This window comes from Oncorhynchus tshawytscha, linkage group LG19, assembly GCF_018296145.1.
Source record: "Oncorhynchus tshawytscha isolate Ot180627B linkage group LG19, Otsh_v2.0, whole genome shotgun sequence".
Classification (NCBI taxonomy): Eukaryota; Metazoa; Chordata; class Actinopteri; order Salmoniformes; family Salmonidae; genus Oncorhynchus; species Oncorhynchus tshawytscha.
The window spans coordinates 36,709,497-36,720,377 of record NC_056447.1 but is presented as its reverse complement, the minus strand read 5'-3'; positions in this window follow the sequence as shown (position 1 = coordinate 36,720,377).

Genomic DNA, 10,881 nt, shown 5'->3' with positions numbered 1-10,881 from the left:
TTATCCGGAGGCTGCATTCATTGTAGCTGGGGATTTTAACAAGGCTAATCTGAAAACAAGACTCCCTAAATTTTATCAGCATATCGATTGCGCAACCAGGGGTGGAAAGACCCTGGATCATTGTTACTCTAACTTCCGCGACGCATATAAGGCCCTGCCCCGCCCCCTTTTCGGAAAAGCTGACCACGACTCCATTTTGTTGATCCCTGCCTACAGACAGAAACTAAAACAAGAAGCTCCCACGCTGAGGTCTGTCCAACGCTGGTCTGACCAAGCTGACTCCACACTCCAAGACTGCTTCCATCACGTGGACTGGGAGATGTTTCGTATTGCGTCAGACAACATTGACGAATACGCTGATTCGGTGTGCGAGTTCATTAGAACGTGCGTTGAAGATGTCGTTCCCATAGCAACGATTAAAACATTCCCTAACCAGAAACCGTGGATTGATGGCAGCATTCGTGTGAAACTGAAGGCGCGAACCACTGCTTTTAATCAGGGCAAGGTGTCTGGTAACATGACTGAATACAAACAGTGCAGCTATTCCCTCCGCAAGGCTATCAAACAAGCTAAGCGCCAGTACAGAGACAAAGTAGAATCTCAATTCAACGGCTCAGACACAAGAGGCATGTGGCAGGGTCTACAGTCAATCACGGACTACAGGAAGAAACCCAGCCCAGTCACGGACCAGGATGTCTTGCTCCCAGGCAGACTAAATAACTTTTTTGCCCGCTTTGAGGACCATACAGTGCCACTGACACGGCCTGCAACGAAAACATGCGGTCTCTCCTTCACTGCAGCCGAAGTGAGTAAGACATTTAAACGTGTTAACCCTCGCAAGGCTGCAGGCCCAGACGGCATCCCCAGCCGCGCCCTCAGAGCATGCGCAGACCAGCTGGCCGGTGTGATTACGGACATATTCAATCAATCCCTATACCAGTCTGCCGTTCCCACATGCTTCAAGAGGGCCACCATTGTTCCTGTTCCCAAGAAAGCTAAGGTAACTGAGCTAAACGACTACCGCCCCGTAGCACTCACATCCGTCATCATGAAGTGCTTTGAGAGACTAGTCAAGGACCATATCACCTCCACCCTACCTGACACCCTAGACCCACTCCAATTTGCTTACCGCCCAAATAGGTCCACAGACGATGCAATCTCAACCACACTGCACACTGCCCTAACCCATCTGGACAAGAGGAATACCTATGTGAGAATGCTGTTCATCGACTACAGCTCGGCATTCAACACCATAGTACCCTCCAAGCTCGTCATCAAGCTCGAGACCCTGGGTCTCGACCCCGCCCTGTGCAACTGGGTACTGGACTTCCTGACGGGCCACCCCCAGGTGGTGAAGGTAGGCAACAACATCTCCTCCCCGCTGATCCTCAACACTGGGGCCCCACAAGGGTGCGTTCTGAGCCCTCTCCTGTACTCCCTGTTCACCCACGACTGCGTGGCCACGCACGCCTCCAACTCAATCATCAAGTTTGCGGACGACACAACAGTGGTAGGCTTGATTACCAACAACGACGAGACGGCCTACAGGGAGGAGGTGAGGGCCTCGGAGTGTGGTGTCAGGAAAATAACCTCACACTCAACGTCAACAAAACTAAGGAGATGATTGTGGACTTCAGGAAACAGCAGAGGGAACACCCCCCATCCACATCGATGGAACAGTAGTGGAGAGGGTAGCAAGTTTTAAGTTCCTCGGCATACACATCACAGACAAACTGAATTGGTCCACTCACACAGACAGCATCGTGAGGAAGGCGCAGCAGCGCCTCTTCAACCTCAGGAGGCTGAAGAAATTCGGCTTGTCACCAAAAGCACTCACAAACTTCTACAGATGCACAATCGAGAGCATCCTGGCGGGCTGTATCACCGCCTGGTATGGCAACTGCACCGCCCTCAACCGTAAGGCTCTCCAGAGGGTAGTGAGGTCTGCACAACGCATCACCGGGGCAAACTACCTGCCCTCCAGGACACCTACACCACCCGATGCTACAGGAAGGCCATAAAGATCATCAAGGACATCAACCACCCGAGCCACTGCCTGTTCACCCCGCTGTCATCCAGAAGGCGAGGTCAGTACAGGTGCATCAAAGCTGGGACCGAGAGACTGAAAAACAGCTTCTATCTCAAGGCCATCAGACTGTTAAACAGCCACCACTAACATTGAGTGGCTACTGCCAACACACTGTCAATGACACTGACTCTACTCCAGCCACTTTAATAATGGGAATTGATTGGAAATGATGTAAATATATCACTAGCCACTTTAAACAATGCTACCTTATATAATGTTACTTACCCTACATTATTCATCTCATATGCATACGTAGATACTGTACTCTATATCATCGACTGCATCCTTATGTAATACATGTATCACTAGCCACTTTAACTATGCCACTTGGTTTACATACTCATCTCATATGTATATACTGTACTCGATATCACCTACTGTATCTTGCCTATGCTGCTCTGTTCCATCACTCATTCATATATCCTTATGTACATATTCTTTATCCCCTTACACTGTGTATAAGACAGTAGTTTTTTGGAATTGTTAGTTAGATTACTTGTTCGTTATTACTGCATTGTCGGAACTAGAAGCACAAGCATTTCGCTACACTCGCATTAACATCTGCTAACCATGTGTATGTGACAAATAAAATTTGATTTGATTTGATTTGAGTGAAATTAACACCCGCATTTTGGCGGATGTTAAATTTAGGCCCTGCTAGCAAGCAAGCATTTTTGCCAGGTAGCCTAGGACAACAAAAACTAAAAGTGTGTACTGTATGACAATCATAGACTGTTTTGGCAACATGAGAGAAAGGAGGATGGCATTGGTCGGCAAATCCGACCGCGACGCCATCTTGCTCCTACCATCTTAAAGGCAGAAACTCAAACAGGATGTATCAGTGACTAGAACCATTCAACGCTGGTCTGACCAATTGGAATCCATGCTTCAAGATTGTTTTGATCACGCAGACCGGGATATGTTCCGGTCAGCCTCAGATAACAGTATCGATCTATACGCTGACTCGGTGAGTGAGTTTATAAAGAAGTGCATTGGAGATGTTGTACCCACTTTGACAATTAAAACCTATCTTAACCAGAAACCGTGGATGGATGGCGGCAATCGCACAAAACTGAAAGAGCAAACCAACGCATGTAACCATGGAAAGAGGTCAGGGAATATAGATGAATATAAACAGTGTAGTTATTCCCTCCACAAGGCAATCAAACAAGTGAAATGCCGGTACAGGGACAAAGTAGAGTTGCAATTCAATGGCTCAGACACGAGACGTATGTGGCAGGGTCTACAGGAACTCCCAGACTACAAAAAGAGAACCAGCCACGTCACGGACACCGACGACACGCGTACAGACAACCTAAACACCTTCTTTGCACGCTTTGAGGATAATACAGTGCCACCGTCGCGGCCCACTAACAAGGACTGCGTCTTATCCCCGCCCTGTGCCATTGGGTCCTGGACTTTGACGGGCCGCCCCCAGGTGGTGAAGGTAGGAAACAACATCTCCACTTTGCTGACCCTCAACACTGGGGCCCCACAAGGGTGCGTGCTCAGCCCCCTCCTGTACTCCCTATTCCCCCAACGACTGCGTAGCCATGCACACCTCCAACTCAATCATCAACTTTGCAGACGACACAACTGTAGTGGGCTTGAATACCAACAACGAGACATCCTACAGGGAGGTGAGGGCACTGGGAGTGTGGTGTCATGAAAACAACCTGTCACTCAAGGTCAACAAAACAAAAGGAGATGATCGTGGACTTCAGGAAACAGCAGAGGGAGCACCCCAATATCCAGATCCAAGTGACAGCAGTTGAGAAGGGAAAGTTAAGGTCCTCGGCATACACTTCACAGACAAACTGAAATGGTCCACCCACACAGACAGTGTGGTGAAGAAGGCGCAACAGTGCCTCTTCATTCTCAGGAAGCTGAAGAAATTTGGCTTGTCACCCAACACTCTGACAAACCTTTACAGATGCACAATCGAGAACATCTTGACGGGCTGCATCACAGCCTGGTATGGCAAATGCACCGCCCTCAACCGCAAGGCTCACCAGAGGGTGGTGCGGTCTGCACAACGCATCACCGGGGACTCAAACTACCTGCCCTCCATGACACTTACAGCACCTTATGTCACAGGAAGGCCAAAAAGATCATCAAGGACAACAACCACCCGAGCCCCTGCCTGTTCACTCTGCTATCATCCAGAAGGTGAGGTCATTACAGGTGCATCAAAGCTGGGACCGAGAGACTAAAAAACAGCTTCTATCTCAAGGCAATCAGACTGCTTAACAGCAATCACTAACTCAGAGAGGCTGCTTGGAAAGACAGTACCGTGCAGTATCGAAGAGCCCTTACTGCTGCTCGATCATCCTATTTTTCCAACTTAATTGAGGAAAATAAGAACAATCCAAAATGTATTTTTGATACTGTTGCAAAGCTAACTAAAAAGCAGCATTCCCCAAGAGAGGATGGCTTTCACTTCAGCATTGAAATATTCATGAACTTCTTTGAGGAAAAGATCATGATCATTAGAAAGCAATTTACAGACTATTTAAATCTGCGTATTTGTAACGATCGTCGTTGGTGGAATGAGACCAAGATGCAGAGTGGGGCAGGTTAATCATATTCTTTAATGCTAACCAGGAAAAACAAGAACGAGAACTAAACGTACAGCCTTGTAGGGCTCAACCGCAACCATACAAGAACAAGATCCCACCACATAGGTGGGAAAAAAGGCTACCTAAGTATGATTCCCAATCAGAGAAAACGATAGACAGCTGCCTCTGATTGGGAACCACACTCGGCCAAACACAAAGAAATACAACACATAGAATGCCCACCCAAATCACACCCTGACCAAACCAAATAGAGACATAAAAAGGTTCTCTAAGGTCAGGGCATGACAGTATTCCTCCAAAGCTCAGTTGTCTTGAGTCTACACAACTCTGCCAGGACCTAGGATCAAGGGAGACACAAGTGTTTTAGTACTATCTCTCTTGACACAATGAGGAAAATAATAATGGCCTCTAAACCTTCAAGCTGCATACTGGACCCTATTCCAACTAAACTACTGAAAGAGCTGCTTCCTGTGCTTGGCCCTCGTATGTTGAACATAATAAACAGCTCTCTATCCACCGGATGTGTACCAAACTCACTAAAAGTGGCAGTAATAAAGCCTCTCTTGAAAAAGCCAAACCTTGACCCAGAAAATATTTTAAAAAACATTGTCCTATATCGAATCTCCCATTCCTCTCAAAAATCTTTGAAAAAGCTGTTGCGCAGCAACTCACTGCCTTCCTGAAGACAAACCATGTATTCGAAACGCTTCAGTCTGGTTTTAGACCCTATCATAGCACTGAGACTGCACTTGTAAATGTGGTAAATGACCTTATAATGACGTCAGACCGAGGCTCTGCATCTGTCCTCGTGCTCCTAGATCTTAGTGCTGCTTTTGATACCATCGATCACCACATTCTTTTGGAGAGATTGGAAACCCAAATTGGTCTACACAGACAAGTTTTGGCCTGCTTTCAATCTTATCTGTTGGAAAGATATCAGTTTGTCTCTGTGGATGGTTTGTTCTCTGACAAATCAACTGTAAATTTCGGTGTTCCTCAAGGTTCTGTTTTAGGACCACTATTCTTTTCACTAAATATTTTACCTCTTGGTGATATAATTTGGAAACATAATGTTAACTATCACTGCTATGCAGATGACACACAGCTGTACATTTCGATGAAACATGGTGAAGCCCCAAAATTGCCCTCGCTGGAAGCCTGTGTTTCAGACATAAGGAACTGGATGGCTGCAAATGTTCTACTTTTAAACTTGGGGAAAACAGAGATGCTGTCACGCGGGACTAGGTGGGTGAGGAAGGAGTCAGGCACAGAGAGTTCCACAGGGAAAAGGTGCACTTTAATGCGGCACAAAATAACAAATCAAATTCAAATCAAATCAAATTTATTTATATAGCCCTTCGTACATCAGCTGATATCTCAAAGTGCTGTACAGAAACCCAGCCTAAAACCCCAAACAGCAAGCAATGCAGGTGTAGAAGCACGGTGGCTAGGAAAAACTCCCTAGAAAGGCCAAAACCTAGGAAGAAACCTAGAGAGGAACCAGGCTATGTGGGGTGGCCAGTCCTCTTCTGGCTGTGCCGGGTGGAGATTATAACAGAACATGGCCAAGATGTTCAAATGTTCATAAATGACCAGCATGGTCGAATAATAATAAGGCAGAACAGTTGAAACTGGAGCAGCAGCACAGTCAGGTGGAAGTTGACAAGCCCACAACACAGGGCGCGGACAATAATGTGGACCACCCAAAACACAGGGTGCCAGGTCCAGAACACGTACACCTCTACCTAACGCACACACGTAACAAAAATACAATCCCACACAAAACAAGGGTGGGTACACATACTTTAAATAAGGAAGCCCATACAACAGGATACAGGTGAAACTAATAAGACAAAACAAACAGACGACGAAAAAGGGATCGGTGGCGGCTAGTAGGCCGGTGACGACGACCGCCGCCCGAACAAGCAGGGGAGCCAACTTCGGCGGAAGTCGTGACAGATGCTGGTTCTTGGTCCAAAGAAACAAAGAGATCTTCTGTTGAATCTGACAATTAATCTTGATGTTTGTACAGTCTTCTCAAATAAAACTGTGAAGGACCCCGGCGTTACTCTGGACACTGATCTAGCTTTTGACAAACATATCAAAACTGTTTCAAGGACAACTTTTTTCCATCTACGTAACATTGCAAAAATCTGAAACTTTCTGTCCAAAAATGATGCAGAAAAATTAATTTCCATGAATCTTGACTAGAACCAGAAAATTGGATCATATTATTCTAGTGCTAGCCTCTCTGGCTTCCTGTTAAGGCAAGGGCTGATTTCAAGGTTTCACTGCTATCCTACAAGGCATTACATGGGCTTGCGCCTACCTACAGTGGGGAAAAAAGGATTTAGTCAGCCACCAATTGTGCAAGTTCTCCCACTTAAAAAGATGAGAGGCCTGTAATTTATCATAGGTACACTTCAACTATGACAGACAAAATGAGAAAAAAAATCCAGAAAATCACATTGTAGGCTTTTTAATGAATTTATTTGCATATTATGGTGGAAAATAAGTATTTGGTCACCTACAAACAAGCAAGATTTCTGGCTCTCACAGACCTGTAACTTCTTCTTTAAGAGGCTCCTCTGTCCTCCACTCAAAAAGTTGTTTTTTAGCTAGCTCAATGATTTTTAGGAGTGTAAATGTGTTTTTACCAGATCCGTGTTGAAGCTCCTCCATAGAATGATCGTGGGCATTAGCATGGGAAACACCATTAAGGGGTTCCACCATTTTAATGTAGTCAACTGGGTGGGACTCTCAACTTCATTGACAGATCCCTCCTGGTGACCCTGTTGGAGTGATGTCCAACCGGATTGTTAGGAGGGATCAGCTCATCATGAAGAAAATTGACTACTTTAAAATGGATATTGTCTCAATGGCGCTGCCCATGCTGTCACAGATGCTATAAAAGAGCTTGCCAGCTTGTTGTCCTAAAACCCAGAAATGAGTTACCTCTGGTTCATTCAGCCATCCCTATGTGAAAAATGAATGGGGGAAAGAATAAGGTTTTGGGATAAACACAGAATTTGTTTATTTAACTAGGCAAGTCAGTTAAGAACAAATTCTTATTTACAGTGACGGCCTAGGAACAGTGGTTTAATTGCCTTGTTCAGGGGCTGAACAACAGATTTTTACCTCATCAGCTCAGGGATTCGATCTAGGAACCTTTTGGTTACTGGCCCAACGCTCTAACCACTAGACTACCTGCCTCCCAAAAATGAGGTCTGAGGTTAACACAGGTTTAGGATATCTTATATGTTTTGTTCTATAAGATAATAGCAGCCAGTTAAAATAACCTTTATGCTCCTTTTTTATAACAATAATTTTTCAAAATTCACAAAGTGACTTTAGCTGATTTTCTCATGGAACAAAGGTATAAGATCTATGCCTGTGTTTGCCACAGACCCCCATAGGCTTTGTCCAACGAACCGAACAAAATTAGTACCTACAAAATAATCGTTACTATTTCTCTCTCAATAGCAGATACAATGAGTCCTCTGTCTCTCTCTTATGTGCTCATCTCATGACCTAACTTCCGATTTTCTCAAAACTGCTAAATTAGCAGCTGCAGTGAGCACGTTTTCAATGTAACCGGCGGTGGACTGATACCACTGAGCTGATATGTTAAAGCTAGCTAGCTCTCATGTTTTCATTGGAGAAAGTGGTGAGTTGCATACCGCCAAAGAAAAATGCTTCAATGAGTAGGTGTCCAAACTTGACTGGTATAATCGACTTTAGTGGGCAAATGTTCAGCTTCGATGGCCACTGGAGAAGTGTGCGATTCACGGATTAATCAATGGCAATTTCAATGCAGAGATACCATGAGATCCTGAGGCCCATTGGCATGACATTCGTCTGCCACCATCACCTTATGTTTCAGCATGGTAATGCATGGCACCATTTCACAAGGATCTGTACACTATTCCTGGAAGCTGAATGTCCCAGTTCGTACCAATATTCAGCAACTTCGCACAGCCATTGAAGAGTGAGACAACATTCCACAATCAACACCCTGATCAACTATGCATAGGAGATGTATTGCGCTGCATGAGGCAAATGGTGGTCACACCAGATACTGGCTGGTTTTCTCAACCTCCCACCCCCTGCGGTTTGTTGTTGTTGAATTTTTACCCCCTTTTCGTGATATCCAATTGTTAGTAGTTACTATCTTGTCTCATCGCTACAACTCCCGTACGGGCTCGGGAGAGACTAAGGTCGAGAGCCATGCGTCCTCCGAAACACAACCCAACCAAGCCGCACTTCTTCTTAACACAGCGCGCATCCAACCCGGAAGCCAGCCGCACCAATGTGACGTAGGAAACACCATGCACCTGATCAGCGCTTACTGCGCCCGGCCCGCTACAGGAGTCGCTAGTGAGCGATGAGACAAGGATGTCCCTACCGGCCAAACCCTCCCTAACCCGGACGATGCTAGGCCAATTGTGCGTCGCCCCATGGACCTCCCGGTCGTGGCCGGCTGCGACAGAGCCTGGGCTCGAACCCAGAGTCTCTGGCGGCACAGCATGCCTTGGACCACTGCGCCACCTGGGAGGCCCCCCTACTGTTAAGGTATCTGTGACAAACAGATGCATATCTGTATTCCCAGTCATGTGAAACACAGATGAGGGTCTAATGTATTTTTTAAATGTCCTTATATAAACTGTAACTCCAGTAAAATCTTTGAAATTGTTATTTATATTTTTGTTCAGTGTGTGTAAACTCAGCAAAAAAAGAAACATCCGCTTACTGTCAACTATATTTTCAGCAAACTTAACATGTAAATATTTGTATGAACATAGCCAGATTCAACTGAGACAAACTGAACAGGTACCACAGAAATTGAATAATGTGTCCCTGAACAAAGGGGTGGGGGGGGTGGGGTAAAAAAAGTAACAGTCAGTATCAGGTGTGGCCACCAGCTACATTAAGTACTGCAGTGCATCTTCTCCTCATGGACTGCACCAGATTTGCCAGTTCTTGCTGTGAGTTGTTACCCCACTCTTCCACCAAGGCACCTGCAAGTTCCCGGACATTTCTGGGGGGAATGGCCCTAGCCCTCATCCTCCGATCCAACAGGTCCCAGGCATGCTCAATGGGATTGAGATTTGGGCTCTTCGTTGGCCATGGCAGAACACTGACATTCCTGTCTTGCAGGAAATCACGCACAGAACGAGCAGTATGGCTGGCGGCATTGTCATGCTGGAGGGTCATGTCAGGATGAGCCTGCAGGAAGGGTACCACATGAGGGAGGAGGATATCTTCCCTGTAGAGCACAGCGTTGAGATTGCCTGCAATAAGCTCAGTCCGATGATGCTGTGACACCATGACGGACCCTCCAAATCAATCCCACTCCAGAGTACAGGCCTCGGTGTAATGCTCATTCCTTCGACGATAAATGCAAATCCGAACATCACCCCTGGTGAGACAAAACTGTGACTTGTCAGTGAAGAGCACTTTTTGTCAGTCCTGTCTGGTCCAGCGACAGTGGGTTTCTGCCCACAGGCAATGTGTTCGCCGGTGAAGACCTGCCTTACAACAGGCCTACAAGCCCTCAGTTCAGCCTATTGCGGACAGTCTGAGCACTGATGGAGGGATTCTGCGTTCCTGATGTAACTCGGGCAGTTGCTGTTGCCATCCTGTACCTGTCCCTCAGGTGTCGTGTTCGGATGTACCGATCCTGTGCAAGTGTTGTTACACGTGGTCTGCCACTGTGAGGACGATCAGCTCTCCGTCCTGTCTCCCTGTAGCTTGGTCTTAGGCGTCTCACAGTACGGACATTGCAATTTATTGACTTGGCCACATCTGCAGTCCTCATGCCTCCTTACAGCATGCCTAAGGCACATTCACGCAGGGACCCTGGGTATCTTTCTTTTGTTTTTCAGAGTCAGTAGAAAGGCCTCTAGAGTGTCCTAAGTTTTCATAACTGTGACCTTAGTTGCCTACCGTCTGTAAGCTGTTTGTCTTAACGACCGTTCCCCCTTCCACATTGTTTGATTGCATGGGAAATAGTGTTTAAACCCTTTACAGTGAAGTTATTTGGATTTTTACAAATTATCTTTGAAAGACTGGGTCCTGAACGGATGTTTCTTTTTTTGCCGAGTTAATGTTCATATGAATCTCTTTGAAGTGAAGCGTCTCACCTTGGGAAAAACTTCCATCTCTCTCCTTTGTGTAGAGTCATACAAGGGACACTTTTGGCCGGTCCATTGT